Below are 21,924 nucleotides of genomic sequence, written 5' to 3' on the forward strand. Positions count from 1 at the left end.
ATGCCACGGGCCAGGCCACGGCCTGCGCTCCCAGGCGGATGGGACGCCGGTTCCCGTGGATCCGCCGCTGCAAACGTGAAGTTCCTTGGCTCCCTGGGACGCGCAACAAATAAAAGGTAATGTGTCTTTGTTTCCCAGCCGTGATCGCAGGGAGGCGATGGACTGTGTAGTACTTCTGTGTCCATTTTTAAATGCTGGGCCGGAGAAAGGGACATGACATTTCTTAACGCAGGGCGCAGAATATATAATGTCGCCGATGTGACATTTTTCAGTGCAAACCCCACGTGTGACCCGCAGTATACTCTGTCCTGTTACCCGCCTCCTCCCCGACAGGCACTTTGCTTTGGCACCGAACTCTCTGAATTTGCCCAGGGAGAAAGGGAAGGACATTGCTGTATGCAGACCAGATGGGTTTTTTTTTTTTTAAAAAAAACATTTTTATGGAAATGTCAGGGGAGTATTGCCCTTTGGGCGCAGGAGGGAGCATTTCAGACCAGGGTGGCAGGAGACAGGCTGCCGACCGCTGGCTGTCGGGGACTGCCAAAATGGACTGCTCTTTACATTCCAAATGGCTGCAGCAAGTTTGGTGCAGAAAGGGGAGGAGGAGAGGAGGAAACCCCCGTTAGTACGTGGTCATTTAAAAATGACCCCACGCAGTGCTTCTGTATTGCAGGCAGCTGCCCAAACGTTGGTACATATTGCATTTGGACAAGATTAACCAGCCCTGCACTTTGAAAGCTGTGTGGGCTGCCCGTGTGTAATCAGGAACTGCCTTTCTCTGATGCTTTGCTCGCAGAGTAACTGCTCAGGAGATTCAAGCAAATTCTGTGGGATTTCCAAGGGATTGCTGTACTAATAATAACTCTGGCTATAGCTACTTAATAGACATACTCATTCTGAAGGATGCAGCCATGCCCAGTCCCCGGAAGCTCAGCTGGCTGAGAAAGGCCATCCCATGCTGGAAAGGACTTCCTGACCCCACTGTGAATGGAGGAAGCTCTCTCTCCCCTATGAATGGAACATCCCAGCAGAGGCTGCTGCTGCTGCTGTTCTGGCTTCTTTCAGTTTGAATGGAAGGCATTCTCAGAACACCTTAGAAAGGCAGTTTCTGATCCCAGCCGTTCAGGTTGCACAGCCTGTTCAATTTTGGAGTCGCCTTGACTGTATTTAGACTCCTGGCCTGGGCGACTTGGTCTGCATTTACCTGATTGAGTTTAGAACACCTGCTCATAACCCCTGCCACCTCAGTGTCCGTAAGTCTCATGTTTTCCAAAAGCATGACTCTGACTTGTGGGAAAGCACCAGAGAGCCAGGAGCCAGCTTCTGACTTCACCCAGGGCAGCCACCCTTGACCCTGGGGAAAGTACCTCAGGGGCTGGGTGCAAAAGTCTGTCCCTTGCTCTTACAGAACTGTGTGCCCTCCTTAAAATGTGCTACAAAGTGGGGTTTGAGGGAGAGCATGGGAGGACACATTTCATTGTTTTGTTTCTGGTCTTCAAATTGCTTCAAGTTCATTCATAAAATTTCCTCCTGTTTCCTTGGAGTCTGATTTAGGCAAGGCCAGAAGAGCAGACGTCCAGATCAGCAGAAATCTGATTTTGATCCTTGTACTAGTATCTCTTGTCTCTTGAAATCTGGAGTTTCAGGGGATGAACCATGTCTGTTGGCTGAGAGATCCATACTGGTGCAAATGAAATTCGGGTTTAGTTAAGGCACAAGAGGAATCGGGGTCCTGATGCACATAGGTCAGAATCCATTTGGTCCTGAGAGGTTAAATAGCACAATTTAATTGGAAGCAATATTTGGACATGCTTTGAAATCAACACTATATTGTCTGGTCAATGAGTAGAATGTTGCCTTCAGATAACTTGAAATGAAGTAACACCTGACGCGTCAAGTTTTGTGGGTAGAAGTAACTTTTTAGAATAAACAACAATAATAACCTTAAACTCTTCTTGTATTAAAGGGGAACTGTATCTGTAGAAATGAGGATCAGAAAATCTCTCTACTCTCTTTTGTTTTGACCAAGTATGATCAGTCCCTGCTACGGCGATCATCTTTTTGGCTCTCATCTTCAACTGATATTATTAATAAGACTTGTTATTTATGGCACAGGGCCTCTGTGTAACTTGTAGACATTGGTGCCAAGTCCCCTGATAGCCTGGGAGGTGGCTTCTACCATTAGCATGATCTTGTTGTTTGGGAAACCAAGACCCCTTGAGGTTCAGTGAGTTGCTGATTTAATAGTCCATGAGAACTGCGTTACAGATGTGTACAGTGTTCCATTTTGTCATAATAGCAAATTTTACAGTCTGAGATCAAAGGCGAAGCCACGTATGAGGCCTTGCTTGGGTTCTAGAACTTGGAAAAAGCTCTGCGGAATAGAATGTATTCCAGAGGTGTGAAGAAAGGGCCCTTTAGTCAGCCCTGATGAGCTGAAGAAACAAGTGCGGCCTATTTGTGATGGGAAAGACAGTGACGAGATGAAAGATCCAGAGACTTGGGTACGGAGGGGACCTGTTGGGCTCCCTTTGTCTTTCAGTAAGTGTGGGCTAGAGTGCGACCTCGTCCAAGGAAGAGCTTTACTGACTTTACTACGTAAGCATGTCATTTGTGGTCACATTATTGATGCCGCTGTGTGTAAAGTAAAAGACTTACAGTTCCATCTACATGCCATATACTTATTTGTTACAAGAGTTGCATTTAGTCTGACAAATTGAACGACTGAAAAGATGAAGGAGCACTTTCAAATCTAAAGCGTTGTTCTTAAAGATACTGCATATGTAAATACCTTTTTTAAAAAAAGGACAGTATGGCTTCTGGAGAACTTCCATTTAAATATTTCAAAATGAGAAACAGATATGCTAACAGTTAAATAGCTCATGGAATAATTTTAAGCCACTCTCTATATAGTATGAGGGTGTATAAGTCTGGACTCATCAATGACTTTATATTTTGGATAGCACTTGATGTGTCCATAAAATCTGTGGCATAAAATCTCTACTTAGGTGTATTAATTGTGGGAAATTCCAGCATTTCAATTAAAAATTGTTTCTGAGACTTCATAGGAAGAAAAACCATGGAAAAAAACCTTCCAATGATTATTTGACCTAAATTCTAAAAACTGTATTCTTCTTGAGCTAAAAGAGGTGAAAAGAGGAGCTGCTTTACCTGGACAGGATCAGCAGGTGCCTCAGGCCCACATTTCCTGGTGAGCTCCAAGGACGCTGGCTATCTGTTCACTCCACCACGTCCCTTTCTGATTCTTTGCTGTCCAGTACTCTCTGCACATGGACTTAAAGCAACAACAGAAGACATTGGGTGTTTCCTAAAAGGCAGGAGTTGAAATAGAAAAGGAAGAGAAGAGATCATTCCATTGGCTATGTAGGATACATAGATACTTGAACTTTTCCTACAATAAGCTCAAAGAGTAAACGAACCTGGGGAAAGTGGCCACTAAAAACCGAACTTGTTGGGAAAGGGTGTTCACTGCAGCCATCATCAGCCTGAATCACCTTGGTAGTGGCTTACATTTATGTGATTGCTTCTCCCAGGCCATGTAATCTCAAGAGCTGGTTCACTAGCTCCCCTGGGCTGCAGGGTTACCACTGCACACAAAGGCTTGCTGGTGTCACTACTCTCTTCTGGAAGAAGCTTTCTGAATCAGCATAAACTGGCTGATCAAAAAGTCTCTCTGCAGCAGTTTCCTTTTGGTTCCCTAAATCCGTCAGCTGACACCCTTCCTCTGTCCCATGGGATCAGCATGATGTCTTTCTCTTATAAGGGATGATTTAGGCACACCCTTACACTTGAGGCAGCCTGTTCCACGGCTAATAGTGTTTTCCTAAAAATATCTATCATTACGCCTTTGTCAGAAGATGACCAGAGCTGTTTCTACTGTTTAGTGGATTGCATTCATGCTTCTCTAGGGTGCTGAATCAATTCTTAATTGATTCCGTGGAAATTAGGTATTTTCTCCCCAAAGAGAAAAGATATTCTTCTTGAACTACAGGTATAAATTTCTGCTAAGTATAAAGGCCACTGTTATAGGGAACTTGAGAGCTTTGGTTTAGTTCAGTGGCCTTATTACTACCAAATAATCAAGAAGCAGTGAGCTGGTAGCCTCCATTTGAACTGAGTGAATAACCCCTGTGCAAATATTCAAGCAAAGCTTAGTCTAATTCAGAAATGTAGCGTGTAGGATCCTGCTTGTTAGGAAGCCAGATCTCTATCTGTGATGTTTGGGGGTGTTTTTGTTTTAAAATTGGAGCTCCAATTACTCTATGATGTATCCCAAGAAGAAACTAATTGTCCATGGTCAAGAACATTTGTACTTGTACACCTTTCTCCTCAAACTCTGACTATATCCTCATGCATCTTATTGCTATCCTAACTTATTAGCAGTTGTTTGCCAATTCATGGTTACCACATACTTTCTGTTCACTTAATGCTCACAGCATTGAATCCTCTGCTCATGTTGGACACTCAGTAGATTTTGTAGGAGTAAGTCAAGCACTAAGTGAACCTTTCAGCCCACATTCCAACATCAATATATTTAGGTGTCTTTAGAAATCTGGAAACCCCAGTGATCTAAAGTGAAATGTTATCTGTTAGGTCCTCCTGTGTCTGACCTTTCCTAGTCCATCTTGTGGTAGGGCCCCCTTTTCACAGTTAGCAATACCTTGCCAACCTCGGGGCCAGAAGTCTTGGTACTGATGCACAATACTAAACCATTAGCAGTAACTTTCACTTCGAATTAGCCCAAAGCTGTCCCCCAAATTTGAGGCTATAACTTCCCAATTTTCATCAAAATTAGTCTGTTCTTCTGGTGATGGTCTTCTTCACAGGGCTTTTGCCTTTCTTTGTCCTTGCTGGGTGAGGAATGCATGAAAAAAAAATGGCGTGTAATGGGGAATTAGATTGATAATGCATGACAGCGAATGGAAATAATAATCGGAGAGTTGCCAGGCTGTGCCATTCATAACCATAAAATGCACAATTATACTCTCACCACATGCCCGTGAGCAAGTATTATAGATGTGACAAACTCGAACTAGGAGACCAAATAGTGTGGAGCCATCTGGACCTGGGCGATATACCTACAAATACAAACTGAGCTGGGAAGTGCAGTGTGGGCTTACCCATTTCTCTGCTCCAACTGGTTACCCCCAATAAATATTGGAGATTTCTTTCTCTTTCTTGGGGTGGGGGATAGGGAGAGAGGGAAAGAGAGGAAGAGAGAGAGAGAGAGGGAGAGAGGGAGAGAGGGAGAGAGGGAGAGAGGGAGAGAGAGAGAGAGAAGAAAGGCGGGAGGGTGGTGAGGATAAGAACCAGACTGGAGCTGAACACAATGGAGAGCAGTGTTCTGCCTTCTCAATCCCCTTTTATTGGGATGGCTGAGTGTTTTGTAACAGAGTAACTACAGAGTGACCAGTAGCACAGATGTAGCCTGTAGGTCTTGGCAGGAGAGCTGAGGCCTCGAATACAGCAGAGTAGCAGGGGCTGAAGTCACACCAGATGTGCAGTGTTGTCTACGAAGCATGCACAGACGATATTTGGGGGTTATCAGTCAAGTCAAACATTTCAGATGGATGGAGTCTTACAATTAAAGGTGGATATATAGATCATTTTTGCAAATGAGGAGCTGCTTACAGATGTTTGGGGACCTTGCCAGGGTCTTAGTTGCAGTGCCAAGACTAGAGTTCCTGCCGCCTGACAGGATTTATGTGATGCAGCCCGGTATGGCAGATTGAGTGGAGCTGTGGTGTCATTGAGCCCTGGGTTGATTTCTGGCTCTGCCCCTTAGTAGCTATGAGGCCTTGGGTGAATTACTGAATCTCTCTGAGTCTCAGTTTGTTTGTTTTTTATTTCTAAGAAAAGTTATAGTCAGAGGAGCCAGTGAGATAATATCTGTGATCCACCTATCACAAAAAAAAAATATGGGAGACTCTTAAAATAAGAAATTTGTCTTTGTATTCTGTACTTTGAGTTTGGCTTGCTTTTGTCACATGGCTAACAATGCTAACTTGGTGGCGGGGGGGAGGGGGTGAAATTGGAACACATTGGGGTGTAAGAAGGCCTGTCGGCATTGAAATGGAGATACATCTGAAATAAATGTTACCTCCTTACCTACAATCCTGATGTGAATTTTATAAAGAGAAAGTTGCATTAAGGGCAACGACCCTTAGCTCTGATATTTCATAAATGTCACCTGGCCTTCCAGGAAGGATTTTGCAGATAAAGGCATCACCCTAGTGTTCCTTACCTTATTGGGATAGAGGAAGCCTCCTTAGCACAGGAGACCTCACGGGAGTCCCCAGTGAGTCCTGGAACATCAATAGGAGAGGGCCAGTTTCAGGCGGGGGAGGAAGAAATATGCTTTTGCCTTCGTACTAATGGATCCCATCACCCTGCCTTCTGAGTCTTCAATCTTCAAAAATCATCAGAAAGCTCTTAGGGCTTTAACTTGAAAACATTTGAGAATAGAAACAAGAATTACCCATGGTCTGTTAATCAGTGGTATTGCCATTTCTTTCCTTAGAAACAAAAGCAAAAATCCAAATACTGCTTACAATTCTCTAGTTACTTCCATTCATTGCCATTAAGTAGAAATATTTTCAACTCCTGTTTTCTTATTTATGTATGTTTCACCCAAGTAATTAGTGCAGTAAGTTAATGACAGAAATAAGCTTCGGACAGAGAGTGGCTTGGATGCCCATGGGAGTTTTGTTCCCCATTGCACCTAACACCTGACCACGCACATACTAGGAGTTTCCTTATCGCATGAGAAATCAACTTATATAATAGGCATCAAAAATTAGTCATGCACTTAATAGCCTCCTGGGTGTTGGATAAAATAAATCAAAATCATAGGTGGCCCATCTTCTGGAGATGGATTTAACAGGCACACACAGGCACGGAATCAGAGAATCACACAAGCATAAAAACAGGGTAAGTATTTATAGAACATTATGGCTACATCCAGGACAAGGGTATATTTTAGGTGAAGCCTCAGAGACAGCTTGTGGGCATCATTTGCCTTGACAGGGTGGAGTGTGTCTATCATCTTAGGGAGAAATCATAACCTGGTATTTGTTTGTGGTTCCTTTTTTCTTTATTGTGGAAAATATGGTTTCTGTCACCCACCACACAGTTTGGTTCTTCTGCTATCCAGTTCCTAAGGTTGTATGCTTTTTAGAGACAGAGATCACTAACTTCCCACTTGGAAAGATATCCAACACTTAGAGAATAAAACCCCAAACCACAGTCTTTTGTATTTTTTAATTTTGTAAAAATTGTATTGATTTGAGAGAGAGGAAGAGGGGTGGAAGAGAGAGGTTTGTTGTTCCACTTATTTATGCATTCATTGGTTGATTCTTGTATGTGGCGTGACTGGGAGCGAACCCGAAACCTAGGCATAGCTGGTTGATGCTCTGACCACCTGAGCTACTGTCCAGGGCCAATCCTCTGTGTTGTATACAGCTAGAGTGTTCTTTTCTTCTTGTGGATAGAATTAATCACGTTCCTAGAGAACTGACAAAACCCAATGGAACAATTCCATAAACTGTAAGTTTTATACAGTGGTTTTTGGTTTGATAGTGGAAATAGAAAAAAGTTGTTATGTGAGCATAGTTGCTTGTTTGTAGGTAAGAAAGGTGTGAGCAAGGATGGTGAGTTACACAGCCGTCCCTGTAGCCCTGAAGGAGAGGATGAAACCAACACAAAGCATAATTCACCCCTTTTCATCAGACCCTCACTGGGGGAGTTTGCCTGTCAGATGGGCTTTGCAACAGCTGATTCTTTGGCTATTTATCAACTTTTCCTAAATATGTTTCCCCAGAGGAGACTCCCTCCGAGGTATACCAGAGTGAGCAAATACTCTCCTGAGTTCCCCTTTGTTATTGGAGCTCCACCCATGGGTTTTGATTACTCCTGTTTCTCTTCCTCCTAGTGCTTAAAAATCATTGTCCCATGATAATGACTTATTTGCTGCATTATTAGAATTTAACTCTTCTGGCCTTTTACAATACATTTATCTAATGCCTTGTTCATGTTGCCTTCCCAAATTCTTTTGGGGTGAGGTGTCCACTGCCACCATCATAGTTCAGAGCCCCCCCGCTTTACCATCTCTCTCTCTCTCTCTCACACACACACACACACACACACACACACACACACACACCGTTGCCTTTCTCAAGCACATTTGATCATTTCTGGATATCAGCCTCTTGCAAATGCTTGTCCTTCAGATCGAGAGGCCCCTCCGATCCTTCTCTGCAAGATACCCCTGCTCATTCCATAATTCCAACCGTCTGCTGCCTCTTCTGTACCTCCAAGCAGAACAAGTCTTCCTCCTGTATTCTCCCAAAGCATCCTCAGATAGCTGTTGCAATGATCTTTGTACATATATCTCTTCATAACTTTATTTTTAAATTTTTTTAAAAAAATTTATTTATTGATGTGTGTGTGTGTGTGTGTGTGAGAGAGAGAAAGAGAGAGAGAGAGGGAGGGAGGGAGGGAGAGAGGGAGAGAGAGAGAGAGAGAGAAGTATAGATTTGTTGTTCAACTTATTTATGCATTAGTTGTTTACTTCTTGTATATGCCCTGTTCAGGGATTGAACCTAAAACCTTGGAACATAACAGAACAACACTCTAACTGACAAAGCTACCTGCCTGGGCTCTCCCCATGCCTTTCTAAGGGAAAGACCATGCCTTATTTATCTCTGAGTCACAGCACCTAATAGTATGCCTCTTGTTTGGTACGTGCTCAAAATTGAGTAATAATTTCACGTATATTGTCTTTCTCAAAGTTTTTGTTTGCACATAGCTACAATGATTTTCTCCCTGCCTAGGCCTAGTGTTCTTACCTGTCCTTCCCTCCCTATTTTTCAGCTCAGACTGCTCTCTCTGCACATTTCTTGTCAAAGAGAAGAGAATAAAGATCCAGCACAGTTATCCTTTACATGGATATAGCCTTGCAAACCCCAGCTGGCAAAATAACAGAAAGTATCTGAACACCACAACTCTTTCATTCATATCATTAGTCAGTCAACACACACGTGGTATGCCTCTCTGTTCCAGGAATGTGTCAGTGAACAAAACTGACAAAAATTCTTTCCCTCAGGGAGATTGCATTCTAAGGGGAAGAGACAGGTAACAGACTTAAATAAGTAAATTATATAGTGTGTTAGAAGGTGGTAATTGCTGTGAAGAAAAATAAATCAGAGAATGGGAAGTACAGCAAGGTTGCTGTTTTAGATACAGGAGTCAGATGAGATACTATGGAAAGATGATAACTGAGCAAAGCTTTAAAGGGTGTGAACAGATGAGTAAGCAGTATGAGTGTGTCTGAGGAGCACATTCCAGTCAGAGGAAAGAACTCATCAAAGGCCCAGAGTGGGGAACAGCAAGGAGATGAGTATGGAAGAACACACTAAGCAAGGAAACACAGAGGTAGGACTCTATGGGGCCTTGAAGACTCTGCACGGAGGCATGGGACCATTGCAGAGTGTGGGTCTGGGGAGCACCCTGATAGCACTTGGGCTGCACAGGGTTGGTAAGGGTGCTATGGGGGAACCAGACTACAAGGCAGGCAGAGGTAACAGCAGGGTGGCCAGGTGGGTGGCCATTGTAAGAATCCAGAAAGTGATGAAATATGATGATGATGAAAAGTGTTCAGGGTATGGATATTTTAGGAGAACCAACAAGATTTTCTGGTGGGTTGTTGTACGATGTGAGATGAAGAGAGAAGTCCAACATTTTGGGGCCTAAAGAACAGTACATGGGGATAGAAGGTTGGTATTATGTAAGAGGTGAAAGCTGTGGCTGAGGTGGTTTGGGGAGAATACAAGTCAGGAATTCTGTTTAGGACAGAGAGTTTGGGATGTTGAGGGATATACAGATGGAGATGCTGAGTGGGCAGTTTGTATGCAGTCATACAAGCCTGGGAAAGGAGAAAGTCTGAGTGGAGATATAAAATGGGTCTCAGCCATGTAGAGGTGATACTTAAAGTCTCCATGGCTCAGTCTTGAATTTGACACATCTGAGAAAAATTGTAATTACCAAACTTCAAATAAAAAGAACATACGATGTAAAAAAGGAGGTAATACCTGGAAATGTGAAGAACCCCAAGAGATGTGCTTTTGCGCAAATTGAAATCTCCTTGTCATCCTGGTGGTCTGTCTCTTTTTAAAACTTTAATTTTTTATTGATTTTAGAGAGGAGAAGGAAGAGAGAGAGTGCGGGGGAGAAAGAAAGAGAGAGAGAAACATCGATTGGCTACCTCCCATATGTGCCCCAATCGTGGATCTAAACCGCCACCTGGGTATGTGCCCTGACTGGGAATCGAACCATCACCTTATGGTGTACAGGAAGATGCTCCAACCAACTGAGCCACCAGGCCAGGGCAATGTCTCTTTTTTGATATGTGAAGGGAACATCTCTAACTCACATATTTTAAATGAGTTTATTGATGTATCATCCTATATAATAAAGAGGTAATATGCAAATTGACCATCATGCCCTCGCACAAGATGGCCGCCCCATGTGGTCACAGGATGGCCAGCAAGGGATGGTAGTTGTGGGCGATCAGGCCGGCAGGGGAGAGCAGTTGGGGGTGACCGGGCTGGCAGGGGAGCAGTTAGGCGTCAATCAGGCTGGCAGGGGAGTGGTTAGGGGGTGATCAGGCTGGCAGGCAGAAGCGGTTAGGGGCAATCCGGCAGGCAGACAGGCAGGCAAACGGTTGGGAGCCAGCAGTCCTGGATTGTGGGATCGGGCTTAAACTGGCAGTTGGACATCCCCTGAGAGGTTCCAGACTGGAGAGGGTGCAGGCTGGGTTAAGGGACACCCACCCAGTGCATGAATTTTGTGCACTGGGCCTCTAGTTGATGTATAATAAACTGCACATATTGAAAGTACACATCCAGTTTGATAAATCTTGACAAATGTCTACACCTGTGAAACCATCTCCGCCATCAAGAATTATAACTTCATGCTTTCAATCAGTCATATTTACTAAAACTTTTGTGTTTAAAGCTCCATGCTAGACACTAAAGGATGTCAGATGCAATCACTACCCCTGCCTCATGGATTTTTACTGATTTAAAATTTTGGCTTTCCTTATCCAGTGATCTAATCACAAACTTATTTCCAGGGCTTTTCTGAAGCACATGCTGAAAATACACTCAAGTTTGGTTACCAAAGTGTTTGAAAATACTCACGTACACCCTTAGACACGAGGAAAGAGGAAAGATTAGGAAACCTGCCATCTGTTAATCAGTTCGGATACAGGAAAAACATATTCCTCCTACCTTCTTTTGTGGAAACAGCCCAAACAGTAGGCTCAGTCTCATCCTTTTTCACTATGTGTAGTCAACACAGTAATTACCTCCTGCCAAAGCTTTGAGCAATTGTTCTGTGCCCAATTAGAATTTTTGATTTGCCTAATAGATACCACATAACATCTTTATTGCTGCAACTGCTCACTAATGACAAGCACCCTGGATAGCCTTAGAACTCCCATTTGCAATGTCCATTGCATTAGAAGGCACTACATGATCTCCTGTGACAGCATTTATATCAGAGAATGGGGTGAAAGGAAGGAACCTCCTTTGGTTCCAGAAGCTTCTTTCTCACCCTCTCACCCATCTCCATCTCCTTTCCTCTCCCAGCCTCATGCCCCACCCCCATTTTAACTGTTTTGAGGGAACAAATGCATCTCCTCTGGAAACGTGTCCTGTGCCTGGAGCTGGGGCAGCAGGAGCAGGCCCCTGGGAGGCCTCTGGGGTGGTTCATGGGCAGCTGGCCAGTGTTGAAACCTCAGACAAGATGAATGGAGGGAAAATACTGCCAGAGCGGCTTGAGTAAGCGGGAGAAGTCCCTGCCAGCGAGGCTCCAGCAGAGTCCTTCCCAGAGAACTCGGGATATAAACATGCAAGCTCCAGCCCAGATGGACTGCCCCATACAGACATCAAAGGTAACTGTAAAAAACGTTCCTAATGTAAGCACTGCAGGCTCCCAGGCTCTCCCTGCACCTTTTATTAGTGTGTTGGGTTGGGGAGGGGCAAGGGTTTGCTGAATTTTCTGGAGCTGGGACCACATGCAGGACTGGTGGCTCTCCAGATCTGGAATACCCCTCCCTGTTCCTCGGCTCTTCTCTGCTGTGATGACACTGGGAATTTGGTCCGAATTAAGCATGAGTTTCACGAGGGTCAGCAATCGTGAAGTGCTTCCTTGGAAGCCTGGAGCAATTGACATCTGGGCACAGGCCCCTGGATTTAGGGCACAAGTGGCTGCTTCCTGTCCCATGCAAGTTCTGTGAAAGCAGGTGGCCTGGAGGGCCGCCCCACTTTCATCGTGGCTGTTCTCCCACTATGTTTTAAGAGTCCCCGGAGACCTAATGATGGAATTCCAGTGGCTTCCAGATGGTCTAGAATACTGTTTCAGTCCCCATCGGCTCTTCCCATCCCCAGCACATAGATCCCAGGGCTAATGGAGAGTTTGACTGTAGTGATACACAAAGAGAGTTGTTTATGGGAATGAAAACCCATTTCTAAATTCTTATCTCTGTGACAAGACCTCTAGCTCCTACTAATGGCAGATCAATGTCAATTCTGCTCATTCCACGCGTGGCCATGTGGATAATATAAACTACAGAGAATGTGCACGTTCCTGAGCCTGTATTTAGGGGTGTATTTCCATAGAATAGGCAAATTAAATCACATCTCACTGAATGCAAATTAAGTTGATAGTACTATATTTTGGAATTGCCCTTGAAATGATATATAAGGATATGTTATTTTAATATATATTTATTAATTCATGTAAATATTATAGAGTGCCTATTATATTTCATTTTGTTTCAATCACATATCTAGTATATCATTTTAATGTCAACAAAATATTTACAATGGAAATGTGATAGGCCTGGCCAGTTGGTTGAGCATTGCCCCATGCACTGAGAGGTCTCTGGTTCCATCCTGGGTTGTGGGCTCGATCCCCAGTAGGGGGTGTGCAAGAGGCAGCCTATCCATGGTACCCTCTCACATCAATGTTTTACTCTCTCTCTCTTCCTCTGTCTCTAAAATCAATAATTTAAAAAAAAAATTTTAAAATGTGATTAACTTATTGCTTAGTAAGACCTATAGTTGTAAATAGTGTTTTCTCACCCTACTAATCAAACATAAGCAAAAAATTTACAAATTAATTTAAAATAACACATTGAATTTGATATTGGAGCCAAATATGTAAATTCACGTTACCAAGAAAATTCCTGTTACCATGATGGAGTTATTGGTTATCAAATACACAAATGCTAAACCAGCAGCAGATACATAGTCATTTCATACAATATTGCATTTAAATAGAGGATATTTGATTGTACATTTATACAAAGGAAATTGGTAGGAAAATAAGGTAGAAAATGTGTTTGTGCCTACCAGTCTGTAGTGTGAAATTAAAAAAAAAAGTCTCCTGAAGCAGTAAATAGATGATGTGGATGTTTGTTTTATCAAACTACATGTAATAGTGTAACAGGAAACATTATAAGTAAATATCTGAGTTATTAGAATGAGTGTATTTTCTTGGAATTCTTGTCTGTAGGTGTGCACATGTGTCCATGGCTTAGGGAATGTCTGGTCCACCTTCCCCCAGAGTTTAGAAATCCTTTCTACACGAATCTTGGCTAATGATATTCTGTCCGGTCCTGATTACTAAAGTGATGATGGGGCAACCCTTTCCATTTTGAACAATGATGCCTGTTTGACAGTTCTTCCTTCTGTTGAATTCAGATGTGTCTTCTGGAACTTCTACTCATTGAGTCCATTTCTGCTCACCAAAACAATGTTCTCCATCATCCAATTTAGTCATCAAATTAGCATAAAATCATCAAATTGGCAAGTCTCCACATCCAGGCATGCCCAGGACAGTCCAGTTTATACCTGTTATCTCCAAAGAACCAATAATAGCTCCCATTCACTAACAAAAGCATGTTGGCATGGACAGTAAATTATAGGGCACCCTACCCAGGAGTCTTTGCTATTTAGGCTAGTAGGCACTTTTCCCATCAGTTCTGAGGAGACATGGCTTCCACATCTTTGCCCAGTCTGATTACTCTACTTTGGCCTTGCTCCAGATTCTTTCATTTCCTACATAAAAGATGGTACCCAGAATTGAACACAGATTTCCAGAAATGGTTTAACCATATTCAAGTGGAGTCCACTTATTTTCATTATTCAAAATACTATGCTTCTGGCATATGAACTAAGAATAGGACACAAAACTATACACAACGTGATCCCAATTGAAAAAAATTGAAACTGCCATCTAAACCTCTTTGTCAACTGTAAACTAGATCAGCGCACTCTCCATGACTGTTTACAAATCGTTGGGGGATAATACACGCTGAGAAAGACAGCTTATGTTTTAGTATCTCTTTACAGTTTTCCAAGTGCTTGTCTATCTTCTTAGGCACTGAGCCCGCTTTCCAAACATCCCTTTCTGCATTAGTTAGAATTAAGTTGATTGGAAACAATGGTCAGTGGCTACCTATTATTTCATCGGTGATTTTGTCATCCTCAGACCATTAGATGTATGATTGCGCCTCCTTATTACTGTTACTGTAAATAAGGCTCTCCCACTCTATTCCTCACTGTTTGTCACCAACCCACCACTTTGCTCCAGCTCTACTGTGTGGCTCATGTTTCTAGAATATGCCATGTTCTCTCCCATTCCAGGCCTTCTTATATCAGGTTGCCTCTGCCAGACATCCTGCTCTGCAGATAACATTTCTTAATCTGAGTATTGACCAATTCCCCAGGTGTGAGTTAGGGCCCCCTCCTGTGCCCCATAGCATCTTACACCCACCTTGTCACATGAATTACACTGTAACCACCTGTTAATTTGGGTAGTTTCTCTAGTGGGCATAGAAGTCCCTTAAATAGGGGAACAAAATTGCCTCCATCATTATCTATAATAATAAAAATGTAATATGCTGATTAGACTGGACAGCCAAACGACCTTCCAGATGTCCTGCCAGATGAAACTGCCATGGCAGGGGCCAAGGCAGAGGTGGTTAGGGGCGATCAGGCAGGCAAGCGAGCACTTAGGGGTGATCAGGCAAGCAGACAAAGTGTTTGGGGGCAATGAGGCAGGCAGGCGAGCAGTTATGGTTGATCAGGCAGGTAGGCAGAGGTGGTTAGGGGTGATCAGGCAGAAAGGCAGAGTGGTTAGGAGCGATTAGGCAAGCAGGTGAGCAGTTAGGAGCCAGCAGTTCCAGATTGCGGGAGGGATGTCCGACTGCCGGTTTAGGCCCGATCCCGCGGGAATCCCTGAGGGGTCCTGGATTGTGAGGGTGCAGGCCGAGCTGAAGGACCCTCTCCTCCCCTTTTCCCCGCTTCCCCCACCCCCCGCATGAATTTCGTGCACTGGGCCTCTAGTGTTTAATAAGATGCCTGGCACATTTTGAATATATCATAAACACTTGCTGAATGAACACACTGTAGTGGCCATTATTATATATAATTATTAACCCTTTTCTCCTAGTTTGTTAGGATAGATTACTCTCTTGATTACTAGAGAGAGAGATCTCTTTTCTAGAAGAGATAGTACTGAGTCAAAGAATATGAAAGTCATTTGCATTTTAGTTTTATTTCCTGTAGGGTACTAGTAGTCTTCCAATAAATTTGTAATTATACACTAATTAAAAAATGTTATCTTTAACATATTAACCCCTCCTTATAGTTGTTGTCATCCTCTCCCCAAAGTTACATTTGTTGTTGTTTTTTCCTTTTGCTTACTGTGCCTGTGGAGTAAAATTATTTTTAATGTAGTCCAATCTTTAATTTTTTTTTCTATTGGCTCATCCATTGCTTTTATGCTTAGAAAGGTCTAATAAATAATAGCCTATCTATTTTTAAAAAAATATATTTTTATTGATTTCAGAGAGGAAGGGAGGAGAGAGGTAGAAATATCAACGATGAGAGAGAATCATCGATGGGCCGCTTCCCGCACTCCCCCTACTGGGGGTAGAGACTGCAGCCCGGTCATGTGCCCTGATGCGGAATTGAACCAGTGACCTCCTGGTCCATAGGTCAATGCTCAACCACTGAGCCACACTGGCTGAGCGCCTGTGTATTTTTAATATATGACTTTATGAAACACCTGGAATTTATTTGGGGAAATAAGGTGCAGTTGGTTTATATTCTTTAGTAGTTAGTCCTACCATTTCCTGTCTTGGTTGAGAAGATTGAAACAAAACAACAACTGCGTAGTTCAGCGGTTCATCTTTTAACAGAAATTCATTGGCTCCAAATAATGAAAACATTCTTTTCTTTCATCTTTTTGCTTTGAACATATCTTTAAAGGTTCTTTTATTGTCCTTAGACTTTCCTTGTTTTAAATTTCTGTTTGGTTTTCTACCTCTGTCCCTATAAGTTTCTGACACTCCTCATCTGTGGACGTAATATATATAATGTGCTGGGCCCTTGATACATCGTATCTGTAAGGCTGAAATCTAGTCTCCTTTGGGAGTTCCCCAGGCAGGTACTTTGTGTTCATTGAGCATCTCAATCTTCACTTTTTCATTCAATTTTATTTTTACTGTTATCAAATTTTTACTTTCAACGTCTTCACCTCATACACATGATATTCTTTTAGGTGCATGAAGACAACCTTATCTTTTTATATGGAATTTTAAAAACTGTTTTCTTTGAGTCTGTGGTCCCCATCTGAATAACCCATCAGGTCTCCTTTTCAACTATAAAAATTCCAAGTGCAGTCATCAAAACCCCCAAAAGGGTACTTATTCTCCTTTTCCTTTGGAAAAACTCATCTTCGTTCCACCCCAAACAGTCTGTCACTAAGATAGTGAAACTAGGACTCCACATGGCAGAGACCAGGTATTTGCCCTCATCTTTCCTCACTCTAAGGATAATGGTGGGTGTTAGAAGGGAGTATAGTTCTTGTTGCTCCTTTGCATGTTTTGTTTCTTTGGGGTTTATGCCTCACTCAGCCACCTTTAAAGGATGTCTGCATGGATGCTGTGCTGTGAACAGTGTGTGTGTAAGAAGAACGCTCTGAACCCGCCCAGGGAAACAGGCGCAGCCTCCACATTAGCAAGAGATCTTCTTCTCCTTTGTTAGAGGGCAGTCTGTGGCCTGGCAGTCCTTGTTGTCCTTGGAGGTGTTACCCCACATGTCACTCACTGACTCTCCTAAACCCCCATTCCTAGGCCAGCTCCAGTGATCCTTATATCAGCCCTCTGTCTTGATGACTGCCAGCTAGCCCACGATGACCCTGAGGAGAAGGCGGGACCTCCAGGCGCCCTGTTGGATGAGGTGCCCCTCTGGATAGGACCAGGGCCCCACAGAGCTCCATCTGTGAAGGCCATGTGCTTGCTCAGCACTAGGAACAGCCACCCAGAGGGAGCCTGTCCTGACCAGCTTCTCTCCCTCCCTGCCACAGTAGCAGAAAATCTGGTGTGAGGGACAGAGAGCTGCAGCCTCACTCACCATCCTGATGGAGGGTGTGAGGAGGGTTGGGGTGCATTGGAATGAGTACACTTTCTGACACTCCTGCCCAGAGGCACCTCACACGCCCTGACTAGACTTCTGAAGGTGACACTGTACTCCAAGCAGAGTTCCACACTCTTATGTGCATTAGTTACTCCTCACAGCTGCCCATGAAAGTTGGCGCTAGTATGGTCTCCATTTTCTAGACTAGGGATTGAGGCACAGTGGGTGCAGTGACTTATGGAGGGTCACACACCGCTCCCCCTGGTGAAGCCAGGATAAAACAAACCCAGCATCAGAACCCACAGCCCGACCCCCATGCTCTGGGCCACAGCACATGGCCTGGGAGGGACCGCTGGGAGGGGCAGAGCCTGGCATCCGGTGTTATGGCGGGAAGCTGCCAGATGGGATGGAAACGCCCATGGAGAGGAGAAAGGGTGTGTCAGCACAGCTGAGTCTGCACAACGTGCTCCTCAGGCCAGTGCGGCTAAGAAGTGGGATGTGGTTTCTTTGATCACCCCTGTGTCTCCAGCACTTGGCTCAGCACGTGGCGTAGAGTAGACAGACAGGGGTGGTCCTCTGAGGACATCAGTGAAAAACAAGTGTTTTCCAGGCAAAGGAGACAGCATGGGAGAGCGTGGCCCTTGGGGAAAAGAATTATGAAGTCCAGGATGGCTGGCTCTTGGGACTGAGGGGACAGGGAAGGAGAGCATTTAAAAATAAACAGAGACGAGGTTAGGTGAGGCCAGATCTCAGAGGACGTGTTCTTCAGTATGAAGATAGCCATCTCTCACAAATGGTAGGACAGTGCATAATGAGGGAAAGATGTTTTGCAACCACCTCAGAAATCTCCTCCTAAGGCCTTGAGGACTCTGCTCTCTACACCGTTTTCACCTTCTGTTACCCCTCACCCTCCATTCCGATTGTACAGGACTCCTCCCTTTCCCTTGGGAGGAAATGCCCAACTCCCTTTCCCTTACAAGGAGTAGGCACTCTTCCCGTCTCTGACCCATCTCCGAAGGAGGAGGAGGAGGAGGAAGAGGAGGAGGAGGATTAAGACTCTATATCTTCAGAGACTCCAGTTGCTCCAATCACAGAACCAAAGTTGTCTGGGATTTTAAGCCTGAGTAGAAAGCAAAAGCCTGCAGATTGTGTGAATATGTGTTTATAAGTGGATTTAATGATATATTTGAACTGGAGGTAAAGGAAAATCCTGTCAGAAGATACTCTAGCAGTGGCAGAACCCAACTGTGACAGTCAAGTTACTGTTCTTTTGGTGCCCAGTTGGCTTAGTGTAGAAAGCGCCGACGCCTTCCTGGAGCCTTAACAGCACTTAACCCAAGTGAGCTTACTGCTCTGTGCTCATCGAGTTGGTGCTGGTGATGCATAACCTGACTCCGGAGCCCGTGCACTCGGGTCTGTCAGTGTCCATTTTCTCCTGACCATTTCCTCAGAGGGTTGTCTCTCACACAGAGGCGCGTGATTGTCTGTAACACTCGACCTGAGATGCACCAGCTGGACTTTGGCCTTCCATATCTGAGACCCATCTGTCCAACCTCCATGTCAACAGCTTGTCCTCAAATATTGTGCAATGTCCCATTGGAAGGTGAAAAGAGTGCCCTTGCTTCCCACATCCTGCAGCTTAGCTTTGGGCTGGAGTTCCTCTTCCTTGGGATCACAGAAGACCATCACCGGAGCTCCTGGGTGTCCTTGCCCTGTTGTACCATCTGAAAGGATTGAGATGGATTGTCCTGTAGGATTTGTGGCTTCATCACCCAGCAGTGGTCTTCAGGGCCGCAGAGTCACGCTCTAAATCCAGACACAGCAGCCCTACCCTGTCCCCAAGCCCTTAGTGCACCCAATGCCACGACTTTTCTTCCTTTATTACCAGAGAAAGCCCCATTTCTTTTTGCTAGAGGGAGTGGGGGAAAGGGAAGAAGAGAAGGAGAGGGGGAAGAAGAGGGGGGGCAGCAGCAACACTAAAATATGCTTTACAAAGATCCTCCAGTAAAACACTGGCCTCACTTATGACCTCATCAAATGCAAACTTGCAGAGGGATGAGCTTTGAGGAATGCAAGGCTATTTCAAGTTTTATATTACAGTACATTGGCATGTGAATTTGTTTCTAACAGAGGCACTCACTTAAATCACTTTCATCTGGGTTTTATAAGTTACAACTGTATTGAGGAGCAAAGAGCTTCAAGGACAGGCCTGGAGCCTTCTTTTAAATCCAGGAGACTCATGGGAAAGACAGAGGTGGGATAATTTGCCAGAGGTCATGGAGCAAAGTAGGGGCAAGGTCTTTCTGCATTGGATTTCTGGTGTCTAGCATCTTGTGTCTCCTTTCCTTCCATTATCATCTCATATGTCATTTAAAGACAAAAAAAAAAAGATAAGCTTGAGATAAATCAGAGAGAGGGAAAAATAAAAATAAAAATGGACACTATATCTTTAACCTTTAACGGTTATAAGCAGAGACCCCTTATGTTCTGTTAACACATTACAATGTGATATTACATTATAATAACTGTGATTATATCTGGTATTCTCATGGTACGGGATAAGTGTGGGCAGCAAATGGGTGAATATTTTTCACAAATTTTTATTTGCCTGAAATCCTTTCTACATATGTATTTGCTGTTTGAATTTCTTGAGGCCACTGTGATCATATCACATTCATTCCTTTTCTGGATGTGACAGGTTTTGGATTACTGAGAATTTCTGATCTTGTGACGTTTTGGGACCCAGATGGGTGGTAGGGGCCTCATTTGTCTGCAGAGGAAACTGAAGTGGAACAAGGGAGGGTTCATGGTGAGTTGACCCCGATTGCAGATGCTCCCACAGAGAGTTGCACTGGGAAGTTGTAGTCATGTGTCTGGAATTTCCTTCTGAGCTTCGAAATGGTCTGGGTCAAAGGGCGCCTGTGAGGTGCTGCTGTAATACATCCGGATTCCTTGAAGTGCCCTGCCTTAAGGAGCGTGCTTGGGGAGGGCGTGCTGGAAGACTCCTCGCTGTTTGAGCCTTGGCTAGCATGCTCTTGAAATCTGAAGTCGTACTTAACTGCACTCAAGTAAACCAAAGTTTGAAAGTCATACTTTCAAACACATGATGATAAAACTTTGAAGATAGGATTTCAGGTTGTTTGGGGGAACATGGATAGTTTTCCTAAATGAAGCATGTTTGGGAAATGTTAATTCTTCCTTTTCTACAACTCCAGTGGAGTCTTTAATAATTTTTATCTTATTGTCTCATAAAGGTATTGTCTCTAAAATGAATGTGAATCATAACTTGGAAATTTACTGTGAACAGGGACGTAAACAAATAGGCATGTGGTAACTAGGTGAAAAGTGCTTTTGCAGGGCTGGCAACACTGCCTTCGCAGGTCTCCTCCTGCCCACCCACCTCTTCTCCCCCCCACTGCCTTGCATCTTAGAGATAATTTCAGTACAAATTAGCATTAGGAAATGCAATGATAATGTGTTAATTGAATAATTTTAGTTTTTGTTTTTATAAACCATTTGTTTTTTCTTCTAAGCTCAGGATCTCTTACCTATAGCCATTCACACAGCTGCATTAGATTTCTAGGACAACGTTCTAAGCCAGCCGTGGGCAAACTTTTTGACTCGAGGGCCACAATGGGTTCTTAAACTGGACCGGAGGGCCAGAACAAAAGCTTGGATGGATTGTTTGTGTGAACTAATATAAATTCAAAGTAAACATCATTACTTAAAAGGGTACGGTCTTTTTTTTCAATAGTTTTATTCATTTCAAACGATCCGGCCCGCCAGCCCGCCGGCCGTAGTTTGCCCACGGCTGTCTAAACAGTGAAGGTAGGACTGTTTCTTCAGAGCACTTCCTCCACAGATACATACCACAGTGTATAAATTATTTGGCAGGGGGAAAGAAAAAATGAGGAAGAAGACATCCAAGAAGTGGCAGAAAGAGAAAGGGAAACAGGTGATACACAGGGTGTCCCAAAAAAATATATACACACTTTGAATAATTATAAAGGCAGTGTTTATTAAAGCACATTTCATTTTCAAAATTAATAGAATCTACAGACATTGTGTGTTTACATTTTTGGGGGACATTGTAGAGAAAAAAGTGATAGTAAGAGGCATAATTAAAATGGGTTTTACTTAATTTGGAATTTGAAGACAAAATATTCCTAATAAAGCATATTTTCGCATGCTGAGCTTTCCATGTAAAGTAACCCCAAATAGCCATTTGGGAGTTGTCATTGCTGGTTAGTTAGTTATTGTTTGTTTCTTAGTTGATGCCCTGATGAGGGGGACTCCCCTGCCACATTTGGACAGCAGTGCTTCCCACCATCAGTAATAAATTAAGCTACTGTAGACGGATGCTCTCAAATGGAGATATTTATAATTCCCCCTTTGAGATGCTGGGTTTCCTGAA

General features: G+C 43.7%; 1 protein-coding gene across 3 annotated transcripts in view; it reads left to right on the top strand.

The window, feature by feature from the left end:
- FRMD4A (FERM domain containing 4A) overlaps positions 1-21,924 on the top strand; it is a 337,605-nt gene that overhangs the window by 98,368 nt on the left and 217,313 nt on the right. The window contains exon 1 of one of the 3 annotated variants that reach the window (XM_006765739.2): positions 7-116. The exons of the other annotated variants lie outside the window; for them this stretch is intronic. The gene's annotated coding sequence lies outside the window, so the exon portion shown is untranslated. Of the gene's footprint in view, positions 1-6; positions 117-21,924 lie in introns of those variants that run through there. 3 annotated transcript variants of the gene reach the window in all.

The sequence above is a fragment of the Myotis davidii genome, unplaced genomic scaffold (genome assembly GCF_000327345.1).
Source record: "Myotis davidii unplaced genomic scaffold, ASM32734v1 scaffold660, whole genome shotgun sequence".
Lineage (NCBI taxonomy): Eukaryota > Metazoa > Chordata > Mammalia > Chiroptera > Vespertilionidae > Myotis > Myotis davidii.